The 24,636-nt window shown below is 38.4% G+C and overlaps 1 protein-coding gene across 6 annotated transcripts in view; it reads left to right on the top strand.

Annotated features, from left to right (window-relative positions):
• Positions 1 to 24,636, top strand: part of KANSL1 (KAT8 regulatory NSL complex subunit 1) — a 181,915-nt gene that overhangs the window by 11,714 nt on the left and 145,565 nt on the right. For 3 of the 6 annotated variants that reach the window (XM_026717545.2, XM_087915638.1, XM_026717541.2), the window contains exon 1: positions 10,702 to 11,394. The exons of 2 other annotated variants lie outside the window; for them this stretch is intronic. The gene's annotated coding sequence lies outside the window, so the exon portion shown is untranslated. Of the gene's footprint in view, positions 1 to 10,701; positions 11,395 to 11,892; positions 11,914 to 24,636 lie in introns of those variants that run through there. One more of the 6 variants, XM_087915640.1, reaches the window with a different exon arrangement.

The following is a 24,636-nucleotide window of genomic DNA, read 5'->3' as shown; positions in this document are numbered from 1 at the left end:
ACCCGGTCACCCTCCCTCCCAATGCTCGCTCACCCTGCTGCCTGTCTGACATTGGTACCTAAGGTATTTCTTTCTTTTTTTTTCCTCCCGATAATCAGCTGTAGATAAGATCAGCTGTGCCGGGATTCCCCTTGCTGAGGCCCAAGAAGGCAAAAAAATTTTGCTTTCCAGATCCCCAGAGGAGTCTTAGGGGAGCAAAAACACCCCCGAGGCTTCTCTGATGCTAGGAAGCTCCCAAAACAGAGTTTGGAGGGGTGCTGCGAGCCCCTCCCATGCTCTGTTCCTTTTCTTCCAGAGCCCCAGAGGAGCCCCAGAGGAGCAAAAACGCCCTCCCAGAGGCTCCTCTGTGGCTAAGAAGCTCCCAAAAATGGGTGGGGGCTGCAAAAAAGCCACGCCCACCCAGTCACATGGCCACGCCCACCAAGCCACGCCCACAGAGCCGGTAGTAATAGTTTTTGAATCCCACCACTGGTACCTATTATTATTGGTACAACCACTGATTTCTTCCTCCATAGTCGCTCAACTTCAATTTGCAGATCACAGTATTTTGTTGTTTTTAGCAGTTTCTCTTCAAGTGATCAAGTGATTTTGCCATATCAATGTTCCAGACTTTTTTCTTTTCCACGATAGTGATTTCAGGCATGTTATGGGCCAGATATCTGTCTGTTTGGATTTGAAAGTCCCACAGGGTTTTGACCTGTTCATTTTCAAGAACTTTGTCAACTTGGTGTTCCCAGTAATTTTTGCTGCATTTGAACCCAAACTTCTAGCAAAGTTTCCAATGTATGATTTTGGCAACCCGATCACGACAGTGTAAATAATCAGTTTGTGAGATTTTCTTGCAGCCACTGATAAGATGATCCACTGTTTCATCTTTCTCACTGCATAAGCAACATTTGCTGTTGTCACTGACATGTTGAATTTTTGCTTTCTTGGAATTGGTCTTGCAGGGCTTGTTTTTGGGCAGCCAAAACAAAGCCTTCAGTTTCTTTCTTCAGCACCCTGATCTCAACCATGTTAGCTTTGTATCTAGCTTTCCTTCAATGTCTTCAGATATTGACTATGCATAGACTTCTTTTTCCAGTTAGTAACTTGATGCTTAAATTGTTTCCTTTTGATATTCTGCTTTCAATCTTGTTGTTTTCAAGAGATTTCCTTTGTTCTCCTTCAGCTCTTTTGCTTCTTTTATGTAGTCATTTAAGCCATGTTTTTCCTCTTCCACAGTTTGTTTTACCTGTAAGAGTGAAACTTGTTGTTGTTCACAACAGTCAGCCAGATGTTCAGAGTGGATTTGGCATTTTTTCAAATCCTTTTCAAGGACCTGGGATAGGCAGATCTGGATGTTTGATGCTGTTGCTGATATCTTCACAGAATGTAAACTGTTCTGATTAAAGCTGCCTTTTGCAGTTGACTGACAGTGAATTTGTAAATGCCAGTGGTGTTCAAGTGATGCCCCAGTTGTTTTGGGACTGCACACAATGCACCTATTACTATTGGGACTACCTTTGCTTGCTTCTGCCATAGTCAGTCTGTTTCAATTTGCAGATCTTTGTGTTTTGTGATCTTCTCCAGTTCTTTCTCTACTGTTCTGCTGTCTCCAGGTGCTGCCATGTCCACTATCCAGACTTTTTTGGTCTTCTTTATCAACAGTTAAGTCTGGGATGTTATATGGCAAGTTCCTATCTGTTTGAATTCACTGTTTCTTTTTCTTTTTAATAAGAGTTTTATTTAAGTTTTCACAAAACATACAAATACAAATAAAATATCTTTTTTTTTTTTAGAACATCGTGGCCCCGGGTTATCACTTCTCCATACAGACATAAATTCAATACATATTTATCTTATACATTCTACTCCATATCTTATAACTATTTTTGCAATTTTTTCAATAGCTTTCCCCTTTCTTTACTTCCTATAGCCTTATTTTAAATTATCTCATTCCTTTCTTAATTCAATTACATATCTTTTTCTAATTTTTAAAATCTTTCTAATCAGTGTTTTATTTCGTCTGTCCTGTTGAAAATTTTCATATTATTTTTTCTCATAAAACAAATTTTCTCCTGTAATTACTAGACTGGAGTGTAACACCTTTGTATCTTTTTTCAAATCTTATTTAAAAATTTAAGTTACATCTTTACAGTTATAACATTCATTTTCTAACCTCTATTTTATAACACATACCTATTTTCAATCAAATTCTGCTTGGTACATTCCCTTAAAATACACAATAAATTCTTAAAAGAAAAAAGTATATATGTATATATATATCTGTGTATATATGTATAACAATAATAAATGGAATAATTATTCTATTCAAGTACAACTCTGCCATTAATATTAATAACAATCTTTTACATTTCTATTTCTTTTAACAAACATTACCTAGTAATCAGTTGTCTTTCACTTTAATCATCTATATTTCATATTTTACTTATTACTGTCTTTAAATAAAAAACCCAAAAATAGTTATTAACAGTAGTCAATAAAATTATTATTCTTATTCAAGCTCATCTTGTCAACTGATAAAAATCTTACATGTTTCTTTTCATTTTTTTAAACGTTCTTTTTAAATCATTGAGAGCCTTATTCTCTTTACAAATATTCCACTACACATCAATAGAATTTTTTTCTGTCACTTTAATCATCTAACCTATTTTCTAACCTTTTTCTATTTCTAATATAACAATGCTATCCCATGTACCCTTGCAGAATCCTTTCCTTAAGTTAAATTTTAACCATTGTTTCTGTGTCTTTTAAATAGGTTTATACCTTTAATTCTTGTACATTTTCCTGTACCTCTATATCTTGTTTCTGTCCTTTGTAGCTTCTTTTCCTTTCCCTCTTCCCTCTCTTCTTCTCCCTCCCTTTTTATTCCCTTTTCTATCTGATTCTCCCTTCTGTGATCCTCCCTTCTGCTTCTTCCTGATATTATGATTACTTTTCAAATTACTCTTTTTTTGGTTGTTGCTTCAGTGTTAAGTTTTTAACTCCCTCTCCCCCCTTTCCCTTTTTTACCCCGCTTAAAATTACTTGGTCATTAAAATTGGCTTCTTCGTTGTCCCGCCCTTCTGCCAGCATTTCTTGTTGTTTTTCATAGTTCAAGATCTCCATTTCTAAAAATTGAAATACGAAGCCAAAAGATCCTCTTCCATCTTGTGCTGCTTCTTTTTGTTCTTTAAGTCTCATTTTTAACTCTTCAAGGAGTGATGCCATTTAAAAAAAAATTAAACAACCCCCAATTGATTTTATTTTATTTCATTAGGATCCTCCATCCAAATTTCCTGGAATCATCCAATAATCCAAAACTGTTTCTTGCTTCTTTTCTCACTTTCTCTTTCCAGGGGCTTTGTTATCTTGTAACAAAGTTTCAGCTACAATGTATCTTTTGCAAGACTTGTTAAAATTCCACTATCAATTTTTTTTTAAGTTCCAGGTGGTCTCCTCCATTTTCCAGATTCCACCCTCTTTTTTTCCTTTTTCCCTCTGCTGCTTTCTTTCTTTTTTTTAAAGAAAGTTTTTAAATTATCCAAGAATCTTTATCCCTTTGACACTTTTATTTTCAGCTAGAAATAGCCTATTAATGTCAAAGTGGATTAGTATCAATTTCTTATTCTAATCTCTTCTTCTTAATGCTCCAAGTCAGTTAAAGCTGTCGATGTTAGAGAAAAAAACCTAATTCTGTTTCCTTTCCCTTTCTCTTTCGCAGCTTAAAATCTTTTTTAGGAATAGTATTAGTCTTTAAAATTCAGGTTCCAGGTACCTTAAATAGATATTCTCCATTCAACCCGGTCAGTCAAACTTTCTCCTTTAAACTTCCTCCTGCACAATCTTGTCCGGTCGGGTTCTTCTTTGAGGTGGCCATTTCTGACCACTGCTGCAATTGCCTTTGGGAAAGGGAGTAATGGCCAGCCGAGGAGGAGAGATGCGGCTCTCCTCAACCCCGCTGATGGCTCCCCCTTCTTCACTACCTCTACCGGGTGGCTTCAGCCCCGAATCCAGGCGGCTCTGGGTGTTCCAGCAGCGAGCACGGATCAAAACCGTGGATGATCGCGATTTCGGTCTATCGCTGAAGAAGCCCAAACCGGAAGTTCCTCTATTCTGTTTTCTATATATCTATTATATTTCCATTTTATTTATACAAAGCTAAGTTGGCAAAAATACATCAAAATTCACTGTTTCTTCAGGTTCTTTGCATAGGTGACATTTGCTGTCAGTTGCTGCTTTTGTATGCATGTGTATGCATTTGTTCTTAAGGATTGCTCTTGGGCAGCCAGAATGAGCTTCATTGTCTCTTTCTTCAACTTTCCTGCTCTTAGGCATTGCCAAGTTTTGTTATTATCTGTTTTCCCTGCTATTTGTTTAATGTATTGGTTAGATAATGTTTTGTCTTCCCACGTCTCCATTCTCTTTTTCATTTGGTCTTTCTTGTAGGCCAGATTACTGTTGCCAGTAGTCAGTCAGGCTTCCTGATATATTGGCTTCAGTGGATCTTCTTTACTGTCCTGCAGATATTCTTCCAATGCTCTTTTTTCTTCTTTAACTATCTCATGTACTTGCAAATAGATGTCCATCTAATTTCTTTGGTGGGTAGAGTCTGCTTATGTTGCTGTGAGGATGAAAGGCATGATTCATTGTCATTGTTCTGATCTGCTTGAGTCCAGCTGTATATCTAATGACTGGAATTGCCCAGGTTTGGATTGCCTTGATGGTATTTCCTTCATTGAGTTTGGACTTTAAGATCTTCACTGTCTTAATATATTCACTTTTAAAGTTTTTTTTGCCTTCAGTGAGCTTGATGTTGTCAGCTTGAAGAATGCTCTGGCATTTGTAGTGATCATCTTCATCCAGACTCTTGATGTTATTACCATAAGGCAGGGGTGGGCAATTAATTTCTTTCGGGGGCCACATGGAAAATCAGATCTGCGTTCGAGGGCCAAACCAATTTTATAAAAGGCCATTATAAAGGGCCCATTATAAAATGCAGCAAATTATATATAATTATATAATACTGAATCAAATTATATAATACTGAATCTAAAACTTGATCGAATTCCTCACTTTCTGCTGAGCCCACATAAATGATTTTCCATTCCAAATCCACATTGGAGAAAAAAGACTTTTAAATAAAACGTTCAAAATTTGGGTCTTCCAAGCTACCCCCCCCAACAGTAACAAAACCCCTTCCAAACCACCATCTCTTTGAACTTGAAAACAAAAAACCCTAATACTTAGCTTCGATCAAATCAAGCTCTTACAACCAAATGCTGAAGTCAGTGGCACTTACTGAAAATTAGTTGGGTGGGGAGGGTAATTGAAGTTTCAATTTCGAATTACAGCAAGCAATTCTCCAACACCATTTCCTCCGCTCAAGGGGGAAGAGAGAAGGCAAGGAAAGGAGCTCTTTGCCCGCCAGTTAAGTCTCAGTTTGCAAGGCTTGAACTGACTCGGTGATTTTATTTCGCTACCAAGGTTAGCGTAAACTGGAATTGCTCCCGAGCTGGCAAGGTCCGATCACCGAAGCGCTCTTCCAAAAAAGCAGCTTCCGGAAGCAAAGTAACACTGCGGCTGCTCCTGCTACTACTTTCCACGCTTTCCAATCGTGAGTCCCAGGAGAGAACAAACAGCAAACCACGCTCAGGGGCATCCAAGCCCACCTAAAGCTAGGCCGCTGGGGGTGGAGCCTTGCCCTGCCTTGGTGTCCCGGTGAGCGCCCACGAGGAAAAAGGAAGGCTCCTCGGCGGGAAGACGCTCCCGCCTGCAAACTTTGCCTTTGCAAAGTTTAAGCCTGGAAGCCCCGGAAACCTGAACAACTTCCCAGCAACTTGCGGCTTCCTTTTTCCTTGTGGGTGCTTGCGCCTGGCCCCAAGCTGCACGGCGGAAGGGAAACCCGGAGCGGCGCTGGGTCGCCTCCTCCAAGCAGCCCACCCGCCCACCGGGCAGAACCCTACCCGCTCCTCGACAGGAAGACGCTCCTGCCTGCAAACTTTGCCTTTGCAAAGTTTAAGCCTGGAAGCCCCAGAAAAAAGAGGGGGATCGGCGGGGACTCACCTTCAGAGAGGTCGCACTCGAAGGTGATTTTGAACTCCCAGCCAAGGCCTTTGCAAAGTTCTTCTTTTCTTTCCTACCCCGAGAGCGCTCCGTGCTGTTTTGCAGCTTTGGGGGCCACGCAGCGCAGGGCAATACGCCATGCCCAGCGATTTTTTTTTTCAGAGGGGGGCCGGATTGGACAGACCAACGGGCCGGATGTGGCCCGTGGGCCATAGTTTGCCCACCCCTGCCATAAGGCATCTTGATTTTTTCAGTTTTCTGTTTTTCCTGTTTGATGGTGAGCGTGGCACAATTATCCAATCCAAACTCCATTGCAATATCTTCTCTATATATTCGGACAGTGTTGACCAGCAATTCCATTTCAGACGATGTTTTTCCAAATAGTTTAAGGTCGTCCATATAAAAGAGGTGGGATACTGTAGCAGATGTTTTTGATTTTTGATAGTTATGATTTGAATTAGATAATCATGATGATGATGCCCAATAATATTTCAGAAAATAGAACATTCCAGTCCACGCTGTATCATAAACTTTATATCAGCGGTCGGGCCACGAAAAATTTTGGGAGGACTGCAGAGAAATGTCACCCCCAGAGCACCCCACCAAACCAATTAATCCAGGCTGCGTGGGAAAACAAGGCTGTGCCGCCCACATGGCTCTCCCTCCCCACCCACTGTCAGCTTTAAAATTCAGCTGCCACATTTTTTTAAAGAGAGTTGGAGGAGTTGAAAAGTTCAAGGTTATTCTGTATGTCGTATTAAGAAATTCCAGTGGTAAATAATTGGTTCTTGTGATTTATGAAGTGTAGAAGTGGGAGAAGGGAGGAGAGAATGTGGATTCTGTGTAACACGTGAAAATAATTTCACTTGGGAAATTGCCTTTGACATGCCAGATCTATTTCTAAATAAATCAATTGGAGAGAAAATGTCTTGGAGTGATTGATATCATGGATACTTTCTAGATACCTTACATTTATTTCCCAAGTGAAATTATTTTCGCGTGTTACACAGAATCCACCTTCTCTCCTCCCTTCTCTCCTCCCACTTCTACACTTCATAAATCATGAGAACCAATGAAGTATCACTGGAATTTCTTAATACGACATACAGAATAACCTTGAACTTTCTTTTCAACTCCTCCAATTCTCTTTAAAAAAATGTGGCAGCTTAATTTTAAAGCTGACACACTCCTTACCTGGCAAACTTGCCTGCTAAGTTGATATTTTTCCTTTTTCCAACCATCAGCTGTTCTGCTGTGCCGGGAGATTTAGATTAACTAGAAAGCAGGAAATCATTGGATTTCTTGCTTTCTAATTAATCTTTAGATTTTCAGCTCTGCTTTTAAGCAGAGCCGAACCTTCCTTAGGACTGAAGCAGTGCAGACTCAGCTAGCCGATGGCAGAAACACAGATCTCTAAGTAAATCTGTGAATCTGTGAGCAACTCAATCTGCCTGCTGCTTTGCCTGATTTTGGGTAAAAGTTGCTCTTTTTTTAATAAAAAAATCAATATTTATATACATGGTGTGTTGTGAGTTAATTTTGTGAGTTTGCTTGCAAGCAAATTTTATATAACAGACTCAGCTGATGGCAGATAGATAGATCTCTGAATGAATCTGTGATTCTGTGAGCAACTCAATCTGCCTGCCTGCTTTGCCTAATTTTGGGTATAAGTTGTTCTTTTTTTTAGAAAAAACTCAATATTTACATACATGGTGTGTTATGAGTTAATTTTGTGAGTTTTCTTGCAAGCAAATTTTATGTGACAGGCTCAGGTAGCCGATCTCACAGATCTCTGAATGAATCTGTGATTCTGTGAACAACTCAATCTGTCTGCCTGCTTTGCCTGATTTTGGGTAAAAGTTGCTCTTTTTTATAAAAAATTCAATATTTATATAAATATAATATTTACATACAAACCATGCCCAGACAGTCACATGACCACCAAGCCACACCCACAAATTAGGCCATGCCCACAGAACCGATTGTTAAGAAATTTGAATGCCACCCCTGCCTCTGTGTGTGTGTGAGAAAGAGAGGGAGAGGGAGAAATGTTAAATCAGACCTCTCTCTCTCTCTCTCCCCCCCTCCCACCAACGTCAGCAAGCCACCCTCAGTCAAAATTCATATTAGTGGTCCCGGGATTTAAAATTATGAGTTTGGTGGTCCCTGAGGTCCAAAAGGTTGGTGACCCCTGCTTTATATCACTTGTTTCTCGTTCTCACTGCTACTTGCTTCTTTCCATAAATGGATAGGGTGGTTTAGCACATGGATTCCTAAATGATGGGTTGTGAACCCCAGAAAGTAATAAACTATCTGTGGGTGTATGGGGGGAATAGTAGTTGTTTAGACTTTAGTTACTAAGTTTAAATATTGGATTCTTTTTCTTATGAATTTCTGGTAGTATTTTTTAAATTAATATTTCTTACAGAATATTATTTTGAAATGAAAAAAATTGTATAGCTAATTTAGAAACTGATTCAATATATTCATATCTACTGTTGATTGTATTTCTATAATTTGCCCTGATTACAGGATTCTTTATGGATTGAGATTAATAAAAATCTCATATCTGCAGATTTTTGCAACTGATACCTATTGATCATGTGACAAACTTATTGGATGTTGGTGATCCATTGATATTACCACCAGTTATTGAGTTTGCTTCTCTTGGATTTATTTTAGTGTCTTCAGTTTAATATATTCATAGCCTTTGGAATTTGTACAAGTCTATTACGTTCATTTTTATTTTTTCTCTAAATGTTACAGTTCTTACATTTTGTTATTTGATATCAAGATAAAAATATGGCTGCCCAAAATAAGTCACATATTTATTTCATCTCAAGTTATAACTTTGATTCATGGTGGAATTTTTTGTAACAAGAAATAATTATTTTAGGGGGACTTAATGTCACAAAGTTTGAGAATCTTTAGTATTTTATGTGAACTCACAGTTGTAGTTTTTATATGCAAACAATGGCTTACTATGCTATATGATTCCTTGTAATCATATCTGGAAGGATGAAGGAAATATTTGCCATTGCATGAATACCTAAAGTAATCTAAATTGTTGCATTAGGTTATAAGGCTGCAAATTAAGCAAAAGAGAAGAGACACTTGGTGGTGCTGGTGGTAAATGTAAGTTCCTGCCTTAAGGAATCTTATTATAATTTATTTATGTTAGTCTTCTGAATTGTTAGCATTTTTAATAGTAAACCTATCACTTAAAAAGTGAGAGGTTTTTAAATTATTAAATTATATTACAGACATATATAGGGACCAGTACATTTGTTGGAATAGTTAGGATCTGTAAAATGTAGTATAACATGGCATTGTGATGCTATAGTAGGCTAGTTAACTGGCACAGCATTTACAATTGTGTGTGGCATATCTGGAGATGTTTTTTTTTTAAAAAAAACTGGCAGGCACAGATGAAGGAACATCTAAGATCTATGTAGTTGAGACAAAAAATGTTTGGTTTTCATGTGATGTTCCAGCATTTAGGAGATTGTGCAGGTAAATATGCTAGGTGGAATACTATTGAATTTACTTCAATTCGGTGCCCTTCCCACAATTCGAACACAGGAAAAATATAATCCAAAACATCTGGAAAGTTTTTAGACTGAAAAAGGCTGTTTGGCCTAAAGAGCTGCATAAGACCTGCTACTGCTTTGTATTTATGGAGTTCTCTTCTATTGGAATTTTCTGGATCTCAAAGAAAATTCTCCACTTGAAAAACAAACAAAAAGCAAGGTACCATATTGGTTATATTCGCATGTTAAACCCTGATTAATGCAATTGGCTGAATGTCTACATAGCCATTATGTATTTTTTTAGTGCATTTGGCCTACCTCAGTGTAATTCAACATACTTAGTTAGATGTTCCTCTTTTTATGCAACTATAATTGAAAATTGCAGAGTTCTATTATTAAAATGAATGGGACATAATCAGCTATTGATTCCGTCAGATGTTCTCAGAGAAAATATACAATGTAATATTTGCTTAATTTGGAAGATTGCAATATAATAAAAACCCCATTTTGACTACTTGATAATTAATAATTTGTATTTCCGATAAAGAACTTTCAACAATCTGTTTGATACTATCATCTTTTATATTGTTTGGTTTCTTTTCTTCCCTGCAAAAGATAAGGCTAATAGATTCTGAAAAGATTCTGCTCTAGTAATATGCCCCGTTACTGAGTAATTTGCCCCATTACTGAGAAAAGATTGGTGACAGGTATTTTGGAAGTTTTAAAGTATTATTTTGTGAATATCACCGACATAAATTTGTTCCTAAAGACATACTTTAGGTCTTTGGATATTTTAATAGTTTTCATGACTCTTAATTCCAGATTTTCCGGAGTGTGCAGCTGATTGCTGTTCCTCTTGCACTGATTGATCATTTTCTATTAGCCGTCCGGCCATTCGTTTTACCGTCTGCGCCGGGTGCACGCGCTTTTTAATTTGCTTTGGTAGCTGTCTGCCTTGCGCGCAAGCAGGTTTTTTAGCTGCAAAGCTGTAGTTTCACCCCGCAGTGCGCACGGGAAACCGACGGTGGCGCTACCGCCTCCGTTTTTGTGTTTCCTCCCCCCTTTTGCTTTCCCTTCCCCCTGCCTTGCCTGCCCGGTGCATTCTCCGATTAAAGGGAGGAGAAGGAGGAGGAGGAGGGCAGAGCAGAGAAGGAGCTCAGCCGCCATTTTCCCCCCGAACATTATCTAGCAGCAGAAAAACAGCAGTAGCACCACCACCTCCACGGTCGCTGCGGCTACCTTCTGTCGTACGCGGTGGAGGGTCGGGTACGAAGGCAAAAGGGGGGGGCGAAGGCGGAGAGGAGGAAACGCCGCAGAGACTGTTGCACATTGTGCCCCACTTTGAAGAGCGGGAGACCCTCCTTTGCAGTAGGAGGAGGAGGCACCGCAACAGCCGCCGCCGCTGGGGGAGAAAGCCAGGAGCACCTTTTTTTCTCCCCCCCCAATCGCTGCCGCCGCCTCTCTCCTCTTGGGTGCGTGGGGTGGGGCGGTTGCAAAAGAAGGCAACCTCGCCCCCCCCCCGAGTCCCTTCCTTCCCCAGCCCTTTTCCTGCCCGCCCGCCCTCCTTGCCCGCAGAAGAGCAGGGAGCAGGCGGGCAGGGAAAGGGGGAGCTGGGGCTGGAAGGAAGGGGGAGAAAGAGGAGCGCCCGAGAGAGAACAGCAACAGCGAGAAGACGTTTTGTGGTGGCGGGAGCGAAGGAAGAAGACTGCGTTCGCCTTGTTTGCAAACTGCGCCCTTTTTATTATTACTACATACATATATATTTTTTTGCGTCGGGCCGGATCCGCCCGGACTCTGCTCTCAGCTCCGTCACGTGGTAGGTGTCGCCGCCTGCTTGCTTTGCTTTTGCCTGCTTTACTCGATTGCTTGCTTGGCTTTCCCGTTGCCCTTGCTCGGCCCTTCTGTCGCTGTCTTTGTTAGCGCTACTGGCTGCCTGTACCTCGCACGAGCCCGCAGCGGCCAGAAAACAACTTCTATGACCCTTATTTCTTCCCCTCCTCCCTGAGTTTGATTCGCAACTCGTTTGCCTTTTAATTTCTGGTTCTAAGGTGAACATTTTTTTGCAGAGAGATTTTTCTTTTTTAAAAAACCGTAATAGTCATGAAACTTCCCTGTCCGGTTCTTTATTTTCCGTTCGAAGTGTAAAATACTGCCACGTTCTTAATTCTTAATGATATTTTTTTTTCCTTACTACTTTCCCGTTCTTACCTGTTATGTGTTTGCAACACTCCCAGGCGTTTGCGCTGTCCTGCAACTACAATGCAATCTCCTCTCTACCTCATTACCTTTGGAAAGCCATAAAGCTTGCAGCTTGGAGTAATCGTGCTTTTATAAGGTTACAAAAGAGCTTTTAGTTTCCCTTAACAGTTAAGTGTGGGACGGAGGTGGGGGAAGAAGGGAATAAGCAGTGCAGCCGGTCGTCTATGCTAGGGGGTGGGAAAGAGAGGGAACTGGAAAAGACTGACTTTGTTTAATGTTTGGAATAGAGGCGACCACTCCCGCTGTCCATTTTACAATAGCACTTGTAAAGTACTTCCCTCAATGAACGCAATGTCTTCTGTAACGGGCCCGTGTCTCGGTTGCTGCTGCTGTTACTGTTATTGTTAGAGTGGCGTTAAAAAACTAGCCATGTATTTGCGCGCTTATGCGAAGTATTGCGGTTCCAACGCAAATTGGGGGAGGGGAAGAAGAAAAGCTGGTTTCTTATGGCGCCACTTTAACTTGAAGGTTTTGCTCTTCTGTTAACGCAGAAAGCTTCCCAATTGGAAGATGTTTGTTTTCTTTGTATTAGTCGCTTGCTCTGCTTGTCTCCTCCCCTTTTCATAAACATGCTGCTTTCCAATTTACTTCTCGCCAACATTCGAACTCCGGCGTTCCCAAAGTTCCATCACATCCGTCCAAACCTACCCCCAATTTCCATTCTCAAACATCTTGTGTGTGCGCGCGCCCGTGAGCGCGCCTGTATTGGAGATTTTGTCGTCACGTGGCTGGTTGGCAGTCATTTTTGTGTGCGCCTTGTGGAGACTGCATGCTGTATCCTTATAGCTACAGCTTTTACAATCAACAATGAATTTGCTTCTTTTTCCCTCTCTCCTCTCATGGTACTTTCTAAAGTAACTTATTTATATATTCTATAACCAACCAAACTTTTAATATAGTTTTGGGGAAGCCTTAACCAAATTATGCTTGTTTTGCTTAATGTCTATTGTGTGAGATTTTCCTTTTTATTGTAATAGAATCTGAAATTGCTGTTTGGGGTATAGACTCCGATCAATGTAATAAGTAGTATAGAAGGTGTGCTAGGAAGTTGGTTCTTAATGACATTTTACTATCAAGTGTACTTGCTCATTTGTTACTTATGAATATTCTTTTTTCCTCCTTAATTAGACTTATAGTTATCTTGCTTAGTGTTGTCTGCGTTTACTATTGATAATTTAGAATTAGTGGCACTGCTTTTGTTCTTAAAGCAAACTAGCAAATGTAATTCTCAGGTTTTTTTTTTCTTAAAATTGAAAATTCTGCTTCACTATTTGATCTTTTAGGTTAGTTCAAAAAAGAAATGAACCTTAAAGTAACTTGTTAAAGTAAGATGAACTTTAGTTTGGAAGGGAAATTGGCATTTTCAATCCTTTGATTTAAAACCTGTTCAGTGTCACATAATAGTTTGCTGCCACTTAAAAATAATATGAGAACATCAACATGGTGTTTGTATTCTAAGCACTAGAAAATTGTTGCTCTTTCTTGCAATTGCACGATTGCTCATACCGGGATTTACTCTACTTATGATGCATAATTCTAAAAATAAAACAGGTAAAAGGCTTTTCTGCAGGACATAAATGTAAAGAAATACTTCTGGTTGTCACAAACTTTAGAAGTTGTTCGCAACTGCTTTTTGAATTGTTTAAAGCTATACATGGAAAATTATCTTTAGAAAGGTAGTGTTAATGCACTAGCAGATTCAACATGAAGACATCACTTCTAATGAAGTTGCTGTCTTTAAACTTTATAGTAAATTATGTTTAACTTGAATAGAATACTTCATTTAGTTCATATATTAACTGAATGACTTATAAATAAAGTTATATAGGATTTTGCTGTATATGCCTAGTGTTCGTGAATGATGATTCTTAATATTAGATATGTTAAAACTATGTGTTTGATTCAGTTGTAAAACATGACTAACCCACATTGAAGACAGTTCCTTAACATAGTGAAACATTATGCATATGAATGGTTACGCAATTGGGTAATTTGTAAATAAGATTCCGTTTTCTCAAATGTGTTTTTCACAAAACATATATTTCTCTAAAGTTATGACAGTGTTGGGGTTTCTAGGTGGCATATCTCCTGCGATTTAAAGCTTAATGTCCAAGGTTGATATTTGTTTTTAAAAATTCATTAACATCTAAAATGTAAAATTATCCTTATTTGCAGAACAATTTTACTGTCATGGTTAAGATGCTGCTGGACTAGGAATAGGGAAACATAGGCTAAAGAAACTCACTGAGTGGCTTTGGGCTAGTCATTCTCGGATCACCTATCTCATAGTTGTGGAGAATATAGAAAGTAGAGCTATATACCTACTTGTTTGTGATCATGTCAGCACAATAAGGAAAAGAACCTGGGGAGCAATCCTCACATACAATAATTTGTATGTAACTCCTTTCTAGGATGGCTTTAGTGAAGATGAAGCTAAGCTATAAAATGGCTAACTAGCAAATATGCCTGCTAGTTCACCAATATCTGTGGGAAATAAACTGTCTAGGTTTGGTTTGTCTTAAGTGTTATGAGTACAATCAACCCATCAGTTGCAAATGGAATAAATAATGTGCTTTTTCATGATAAGGAGGTGAAGTCTCTTCATCCTTTCAGTAGAGCCTATAGGAAGACTGATCAGCAGTTTTTCTAAACTGTGGCTCTCATCATTTCCCACAGAGTTGTGGAATGTTCAGTGTTCTTTTGAATTTGATATTCTTTTCCCTTTTGAAAGCTTTGGGCTGCAATTCTCATCACAGGTGAGGTTTTGCAGTTGGGGCCAAGGATATTATCAATTCACTGATGCTGGATAGGACAAATCAGATATATTACCTATTTGAAATTTTTTTGTTTTTGCTTCTGTATATAGTTGTAGCTATCTCAAATCATTTTGATGATGTAAAGTGGAAATAAGATTTAAAAGCAATATATATGTGTAGAAAAAAATCTGTTGTATTGCAGCTGCTGTGTTTTATTTGTTTTGCAGATGTATTAAATAATGCTCATAATTCTCTGACAGCATATCTTTAGATTTTAGCCATAGTGGCTGGGAATTGTAGCCCAACACATTCGGCTGGAGAATCTGCTATTTCAGATAGGGAAGCTGGTAATTTCATACAAGTGTGTTTTATGTTAGATATTTTTTCCTCATACTTACAATGGAAATGTTAAGGCATAGTTTACTGTGAATTTCTTTACTACTGGGAATAAAAAGATATTTCATTTACTTATGGTACAAATTAAGAAAAGGGAGATATAGTTAGTTTTTAAGGTCATAGGTTAAAACAAGTTACGTAGGAGACAAAATTCTAGGGGATAAATATATTGACAGAAAGATAAAATATCTGATTTATATTCGTAATGAGACTGTTGAATCAGGATTTGAAAACATTGAAGAATTGATCTAATAATTTATATCACATTAACAAAGTCAGTCAAAGTGCAGGAGAATAAAATAGGTACCAAATTAGACAGAAATATTCATGAAATTCTATTATCTCTGATGTTCAATTGCTGTTTCTAGTTGTCTTCTTTTATACAAACTTGATATAATGATAAGTGTTATATGAATTTAATTTCCTATTTCTATGTTGAAATTGCTTTTTTTAAAATAAAATATACTTTTAGAGCCTTGATTAAAACATGAAAATAATCAGCACGTTTGTTTTTTCATATGTTATTGTTTTAAAATTCTGAGTTTTAACTAAGTTACAGTTATCATAAAACAAAAGATCTGGTGGATTCTGACATCTCTTGACTATTGAAGTTGTGTTTGTAAACTGTTTGTGTACTAGTTGAACTTACATAGACCAAATAACTTTTTAGCAGCTAATTGCTGTATTGAAAATAAATACTCTCCATGGGCCTCAATGATAGAGCTTGTATCACTAGAAGTATCCCTTGAAGAGGTGAAACTAAAATTGGGGGCCCTTTGAAATTGCTTGTGGACTTGGCATTTTAAAAATAAAATAGCTGTGTTAAGACTTGAATGCCTAATGGATAGTTCTGTTATTTATTTTCACAAATACTAAATATTGACTTCTTGCCATTGATATTCAATGGTATCTTTTGGAGGAAATAAGTTTTTAAGGGCTGGAATTTTGCAGATTGCTGCATAGGAAATGATGGAATCTGTTTAAAAGGTATGTTGGAGGAAAAAACATCTTTTAAACACACTTGATTTCTCAGATAATGTATCTATTAAAATAGAGCGTATTTGAAATAAGTGAAATCATTTTGAGATTTTGCTTGTCTATCAACATTAGCCAAAATGTTTGTCCAAACTGAAAGCAACTGAATTCAAACCACATTTAGTAGTAGAGAATAATGCAATAATTTACTGTGTTGGGAGAGTTGGGAGGGAGAGACAAAGATCAAGAAGATGTACTAACCCTGAGCATAGTTTTGTAATTATTGGAATCCTATAAGTTTAGGATTGTTGGCCTTATACCCAAATAGCTTTCATACTTAACAGCTGCTATAGCTAATACAAAGTACTCTTTTGTGTCTGAAATACTAAGATTCTGCATTCCCAGAACAATGGATCTGAATAACAAGATAGTTTATGTATGAATAACTATTTCTGGATCAGGCTTTTAGCTTTTGTTCTACAACTTAGTCTTTTGCTACTTGAATAACACTACAGTTAGACTAGCAGTTTACCTGCAATATTTTACTAAATTTTGTTAAAGCAAACACGATATTTCATACATAGATTACATGTATTAATAGTTTTTGGCTTCTTAATATAGAATGTGCCATAAAAAATAAATCAGTGAAAATTTGGCAGTAAATCAGGAAAAAAGTTAAAATACAACATCTTATTTTTTAAAAAAAAAATAAGATAGTAAAAGTAATAAATTATAAAATTGTGGTGATCAGTATTTATTTTCATGATTATCCTATTTTTTCTTGTGACTCCCAGTATATTAATTATTTTACATGGGATAGGCTGATACAGCTACCTTAAAATTGTTATTAACTGGCTACTTCTCAAAATAGTTAAATCAGGAAGATTATTACTACAGTTTGGCCAGTTAAGATTATTCTATTCATGAATTAATTGCCTTAACTCTACAGATTATTTACATTGCAGTATTAGGTTAAATTTTGCAAACAAAATAATCTTGGTGGTATTAATGCTTGGTGAATGTGTATATGTGTTCAGATATAAAATTTTAAAAAGAAAAAAATCTTTATGGCACTGGTGGGCAAAATGATATCTAAAGTGAGATCTGGATTCTCAGGATTTCTTGGTTTCCAGTGTTATCAAGATTTGTTTTTGAATAAAAGTTTGGAAGCATTTCACTAGCACTGAGTGGCTATTTTCAGAAATTTATTTTACTTTTTTTGCACATATACCTCAGTATTCTGAATGATTCCTTTGTCATTTTAAAAAATTCTAGTTCAAAATCCAGGGATAGGTCATTCAATTTTGGGGGGTTAGGTTTTACCAATATGTTTATAAGACTTCCTTATTTTTTGGCTGGTAAATTTTTGAAAGTATAAGAAAATTCAATAATGATCGGGTTCAATTGAAGGAAAGTATGGAGAAGACAGGTACTTCCTTTAGGGAAGCAAAAATTAAACCTTACGGTCAAGTTGTATCCCACTCTGAAACATTAGATATGTAATTTCAAGTGCTCATAAACCTTAATTTTGTTCCTAAATAACCTCTGGAATAGACTCTTCAAAGGTAAGGTTGTGTTGTACCAGCAGCAGTCTGTTCAGAACAATATATTGCGGTGATCTAGTAAACTTTTTGGAAGCAATAATTCCTGGGATAGTGGTAATACCACATTTTTTCTAAATATTGCTGTGTTTTTTATCTGATTTATTTCCTTAAAATATATCATTTTAAGAATGAAATTGGAACTTCATCCTTATTTTCAAAATTGCCTGTGGGATGTAATTGGAAGCGTGTATCCTTGTTACTCAAAGGACTGGAAAGCTGTAATAAAGCAATGTCCACTGTCTTGTCTTCTGATAAAAGGGTTTCTGTGACTAGCAAAACATGCCTGGACAAATATTTTGTGGGGCTGCTTAAAATATGCTCTCAAAATTTCAAATGGTCTACAGGTCAAAAAAGTTACCTATTCTTAGTGGAAATGACATCTCTTACTAGATAGATCTTAAATATCTATCATATTTTTTTTCTTTCTGTTAGAATAAAGTTAGTTTTGCTGACCTCAGTTTCAAAATCTATCCAAGTTAAACATTTCCAAAGTCCTCCTGATTCAGAGGTGGCATTTAGCAGGTTCTGACCAGTTTCTGGAGAACCGATAGTGGAAATTTTGAGTAGTTCAGAGAATTGGCAAATAACACCTCTGACTGGTTCCACCACCATCTATTCTCTGCTTCCCGAATCCCAGCTGATTAGGTGAGTCTTCTTTTGTTGCTCTGCACAGGAGAATGGAACTTGAAAGCAGGTTAGTGGAGTGTGGAGGGAATGGGATTTTGCAGTAACTTCCCAGGAGTGGGGAGGGAATGGAGATTTTACGGTGTCCATCCCTTAGAGTGGGGTAGGAATGGAGATATTACAGTGTCTTTCCCATGCCACACTCACAGAACCAGTAGTAAAAAATTTGAATTCCACTACTGTCCTGATTGCTGGTGGTATATAAAAAGAAATATGTAGTTCAATAAAGGAAGGCTTTAATGTTATTTTTTTAAAATACCAGATGGAATTTTCTATTAGCAGAACTTTCTTTCTGTTTCTCCCTCTCTTTGAAATTTAACTGTATTAGTGGTAGTTGGGTTTGTTTGGATTCAATAGTATTTGCTGCTGTTTGTAACCTGCCTTGAAATAAGCTATTTTGAAGAGAGGAAATAAATTATGTAATTAATGAAATGACTTGTTTGCTTTACCAAATAATTTACTGCTTAGTTTTTTTAACTGCTAATATTTAATGCTGAAGCATTTAGCCAGAGCTGTCTGCTTGCAAGAGGGCCACTGTTTAAAGGGGTGAGATGCAAATATTTTTACTACCGGTTCTGTGGGCAGGGCTAGGTGGGTGTGGCCATGTGAATGGGTGGGCGTGGCTTTTTTGCAGCACCCCCATGCTGCATTTTTCAGCCTCCTGGGCCACAGGGGAGTCTCCTGGGGGCATTTTTGCTTCCAGAAGTCTTCCCTGAGGCCCAAGAAACAAAAAGGAAGCAGCGGGGCGCACAGCACCTCTCCACCACACACTCCTTTTTGCCTCCTAGGCCTCAGGGAAGCCTGGGCGAAGCAATAAGACTGCAAGGGGGATCCCAGAACAGCTGATCATCAGAACGAAAAAAACCTCATGGAGTGACTGGTCAGGGGAGAATGCAGTCAGCAAAGTTGGGCATGTGGGCGATGTCGCGCATGCGTGATAAAGAGTGGGAGGGGAGGGACCAGCCAAGGGCACGATTTGCCAGTTCTCCAGACTATGCAGAATCGTAACAACCGGTCCGATAGAACCGGTCCAAACCGTAGAATCACATGCCTGGTTAAAAGGACCAATGTGAACCACACTTCGTTTTTGAAAAGCAACCCCTTTTTCTAATTTTAAAAAAATAAGCTTTCAGTTGCATTGTTTTTTTCTGTGTTTGGGTGGTAGGGAAATCATACAGAAGAAATATACATTGATGAGGAGAAAGTCAAAGACTTGATGCAGGAAGCATCATGATGCAAATAGCTTCTTCAGGATGGTAGATTTCAGTAGCCTCAGAATGAAAAAAATGATTTATTTACTTGTTAATGCTACGTCAAGATTCCTGTGTAGGAGATGAATGAAAAATAAATAGATCAATGTTAGTCTTTAATTTTAACTTATTTGCATTAAATACTTTGTAGTGTTTATTAGCAGTTGGAGTCTTTGATCTGTTTCTATTCAAGTTAAAAGCAGATGGAAACTTAAACAGTGGCTAAGAGTAGAAGCTAAGTACTATGGTTTGAGACCTCTTTGATTTCTGAATAAATTGTATCATCAGATAGGTAAGAGAAATTGTAAGAAAGTGATGGCTTGAAGTTGTCCACTGAATGAGGATTTGAGCCTGGCTCTCTGTTCATACTGCTGAAACTAATGTATTGTACTGTCCATTGAGGGTGAGGTGAATGAAGAATACAAAACAGTGGTTCCTCAAGATCGTTGTCTGAAAGAGAAAAGAATAAAAAGGATTTTGTCTCTTGAAACTGGGAAGGATTTAAACTGTAATTTGTTACCTTTATCTGCTTTTAACGACTAAATGCACTAATTAGAAAGCATAATTTCTTCGTAGTGCTTCTCCAAACTCCATATCCTCTAAATTTGTTGACTATATTGTCCAATCAGCACACTATATTTAGTTGTGGGAAAATCAAAGAAAATATTTTAATTCCTTGTATTTTGTTTTGTCTTCCAAACAAATAGAATATACATTGAAATCATGCTTTCTTATGTAAAAATGTGTAGGTCTGGTGTCTGTGTATATTCGTTCAAGTCAGTTTTTGACTCCTGGTAACCAGTAGCATGGGACTGGAATGTTTGAGGGACTTCCTGATTTCATCTGTCAATCCTCTCAGATCCAGCAGAGAGAGATTATTACTCTTTGGTTTAGCTTAATTGTCATACTTTTTAAAATGGATTTGTCAACTGTTTTTAGTTCAGTTGTATGTCACTCAGAGTTGCTTGTTTGTGAGATGGGTGGAATGAATGAATGAATGTGTGTGTGTGTGTGTGTGTGTATATATATATATATATATATATATATATATATATATATATATATATATATATATATATATATATATATATATATATATATTATATATTGTATATTGTATATTATATATAGTTATAGCTATATATTGCTCAAAAAAATAAAGAACACTTAAACCAAACAATGTAACTCCAAGTCAATCACACTTGATTGACAGTGAAATCAAACTGTCCACTTAGGTAGAAACACTGATTGACAATTTCACATGCTGTTGTGCAAATGGAATAGACAACAGGTGGAAAGCATAGGCAGTTAGCAAGACAGCCCCAATAAAGGAGTGGTTCTGCAGGTGGTGACCACAGACCACTTCTCAGTTTCTTTGCTTTCAGGCTGATGGTTTGGTCACTTTTGAATGCTGGTGGTACTTTCACTCTAGTGGTAGCATGAGACGGAGTCTATAACCCACACAAGTGGCTCAGGTAGTGCAGCTCATCCAGGTTGGTACATCAATGCAAGCTGTGGCAAGAAGGTTTGCTGTGTCTGTCAGCGTAGTGTCCAGAGCATGGAGGCACTACCAGGAGACAAGCCAGTACATCAGGAGATGTGGAGGAGGCCGTAGGAGGGCAACAACCCAGCTTCAGGACCGCTACCTCCGCCTTAGTGCAAGGAGGAACAGGAGGAGCATTGCCAGAGCCCTACAAAATGACCTCCAGCGGGCCACAAATGTGCATGCGGCTGCTCAAATGGTCAGAAGCAGACTCCATGAGGGTGGTATGAGGGCCCGATGTCCACAGTTGGGGGTTGTGCTTACAGCCCAACACCGTGCAGGATGCTTGGCATTTGCCAGAGAACACTAAGATTGGCAAATTCACCACTGGTGCCCTGTGCTCTTCACAGATGAAAGCAGGTTCACACTGAGCACATGTGACAGACGTGACAGGTCTGGAGACGCCGTGGAGAACGTTCTGCTGCCTGCAACATCCTCCAGCATAACCGTTTTGGCAGTGGGTCAGTAATGGTGTGGGATGACATTTCTTTAGGGGGCCGCACAGCCCTCCATGTGCTCGCCAGAGGTAGCCTGGCTGCCATTAGGTACCGAGATGAGATCCTCAGACCCCTTGTGAGACCATAAGCTGGTGCAGTTGGCCCTGGGTTCCTCCTAATGCACGACAATGCTAGACCTCATGTGGCTGGAGTGTGTCAGCAGTTCCTGCAAGACGAAGGCATTGATGCTATGGACTGGCCCGCCCTTTTCCCAGACCTGAATCCAATTGAGCACATCTGGGACATCATGTCTCGCTCCATCCACCAATGCCACGTTGCACCACAGATTGTCCAGGAGTTGGGGGATGCTTTAATCCAGGTGTGGGAAGAAATCCCTCAGGAGACCATCTGCCACCTCATCAGGAGCATGTCCAGGTGTTGTAGGGAGGTCATACAGGCACGTGGAGGCCATACACACTACTGAGCCTCATTTTTTGACTTGTTTTAAGAACATTACATCAAAGTTGGATCAGCCTGTAGTGTTTTTTCCACTTTAATTTTGAGTGTAACTCCAAATCCAGACCTCTATGAATTGCTAAATTTGATTTCCATTGATAATTTTTGTGTGATTTTGTTATCAGCACATTGAACTATGTAATGAACGAAGTATTTAATAAGAATATTTCATTCATTCAGGTCTAGGATGTCTTATTTTTTTGTTCCCTTTATTTTTTTGAGCAGGGTATATATGCATGTAGGTATGTTATGTATGTTTAGTAATAAAGCCTATCCCAGGTCCTTGGGAAGACTTGATAGGTGGATAAAAATGCCAAATCCAGTCTAAACGTTTATACTGGCTTTGCGATGAACCATAGTAAAATCTATTCTTTTTTGATGGCAATATTTTTTGGGAAGTGGCTCGCCATAGCCTATTCACAGGGCTGAAAAAAGAGTGACAGCTAAGAGTCATGCAGCAGGCTTCATGCCTAAAGAGGGACTAGAAGTCATGGTCTTGAGGTTTCTAATCTGACACCTTAACTATGATAACAGTGCCATATCGCAATATCAAATAATCTCATGATATAGTATATGACTTAAAAGCAAATCACTTCATTCAGAATATGCTTGTAAAGGAATATGCTTGTCTGTATAATTATGGTGTCCATAAAATGGATAAATGCTGAAATCTCCAAACATTTTATTAAGGAATTTGTCAAGAAAAAAAGAGGGAATGAACTGATGTTGAATAATCTCATTGATTGATCAGAAAGAAGAGATTTTGTGAAAACTGAAAAAATGCATTTTATTTGGTAAATAAATATAAGGTGATGAAACATTACATTCTGTGGTTGTGCTAAAAACTACATTTTCTAGAGAAGTGAATATTCACTTTTGGTTGTAATGCAACCAAAGAGAATAATTTTAAAATTCTTAAGTTATTTAATTCCAGTAGATGATCTGAATTTATTTTAAAAGTATGTGAGTGGATAGCTGTTTTTTTTTAATGTGCTTATTTAGGTTACAAGGTTACTAAGAATATAATTGCAGCAAATGCTTCTGAGCTTTAACTGATGTGGAAACAAGAAAAATTGAATTTCAATTTCTGTTGAAATATTTTGCTTGCTTTGGACTCACCATCAGATATTTGGGTATCATTTTTATGCTGGATTGAAAAAAAATATTAGATAAGAATAAATGTGAAGAATATAAGGTTTCTCTTGATTTTAAATATAGTGTGATATTTATGGCAGTGTCATAGTGGGAGCAGATAACATATACCATGATAGTAGCCTTATTTATCATGAAATGCTGAGGAATACACAGTGTGTATTTATCATGCTTTTATGGGCATGAATATTATGGTTCAGAATTGTTCACCTGAGAGAACAGAACAAATAAATCCAATAAGCAGATTTGTGCCAAAAATTGCATATGAAAACAAAAGTTGTTTTGCTTATCTTGAACTTGGTTGAGCTGGCTGGCTGCTTGCTTTGATCCTAAGGGAATTATATTGGACTCTTGTTCACGACAGTAGTTGGATTCTACATGAAAGAGAAACGGGAACCAGGAATGCTATTTTGTCTTACTTTGTCTCTAGTAAAAAAGAACAAGTGTAATGCCCTTATATAAATATGTATAACTATTTTTAGGATACTGCATACAGGATTTAGAACTGAAAAAGATGTTGAGGTGGTAGAAGAGGGTTGAACTTTTCACCAAGAAAAGATTTACAGTTTACAGGCTTATTAATTGATAGGATAATTAGAGAAAATGGACATGGGTAGGCAATTGGGCAATTTGCATATGTTTTGATCACAGTTTTCTCCTCCATGCTGCATCGAAAGCCCAGGATGGGTTGACTCCTTCTTATGGTGTCATTTAGCTGAGTCTGCACTAAGATATAAAAGCCAGCCCCTGGAAGAGACCCCAGCTTTTGACTCCGCTCCTTTCAGTCAGTAGCTGTGTCTCTGAAAGCTTCTGTTAGATAACACTCACCAGCGATCTTCAGTACCGTTTTTCCTCGTTTCAAGCAGCTCCCAGGATCTGGGCAGCTGCTCTTCCAGGAGAGCAGGGCTCTCTCTCTCTCTCTCCTGCAACATTGGGAGCAGAGTTGCCAGAGCGCTGTTCAGGCAAGTTAGGCAGCGTCTGTAGACCTCCCCCAGGCCTGGGGTTTGAGCGGTCGTAAAAAGTGATCGGCAAACAGATACCAGTGTCAGCCAGCTGATCGTGTGGCCAGAGGCTGCCCTTTCTTTTGCTGACTTCACTCGGGGCTCTTTATAGCCTAAGGAGAAATTCTTCGATCTCAGCCTGTTTCCCATAGTCAGTGGCCATCTTGGATTGAAGCCTTCCACCACAAGGTGAGCGACCATTTTGTAAGCCCAGGGGCCAATTTATACCCTAAGGGGCTTAATACAAAAAAATTACAGTTTCTTTCCATCGTAAGAGCCTTTATTCTTCAAATGGAGCAAGATAAGGGTCAGGCAGAGTCCCCCCCCCCCAGTGGAACAGTCTCTTAAACCCAATAAGAGAAAAAGTCAGAGGCAACGCACCCAATCAGTCCAGAGGGAGGTGGCTGCTAAAAGGAGAGCTAAGGCTCTAGTGCCTAAGAAGGCAACTCAAGCTGAGTTGAGGGCAGAAAAGGGCAGACATGCAG

This window comes from Pseudonaja textilis, chromosome Z, assembly GCF_049901715.1.
Source record: "Pseudonaja textilis isolate UNSWEBS1 chromosome Z, rPseTex1.2, whole genome shotgun sequence".
Classification (NCBI taxonomy): Eukaryota; Metazoa; Chordata; class Lepidosauria; order Squamata; family Elapidae; genus Pseudonaja; species Pseudonaja textilis.
This window is presented reverse-complemented; position numbering and strand designations above follow the sequence as displayed.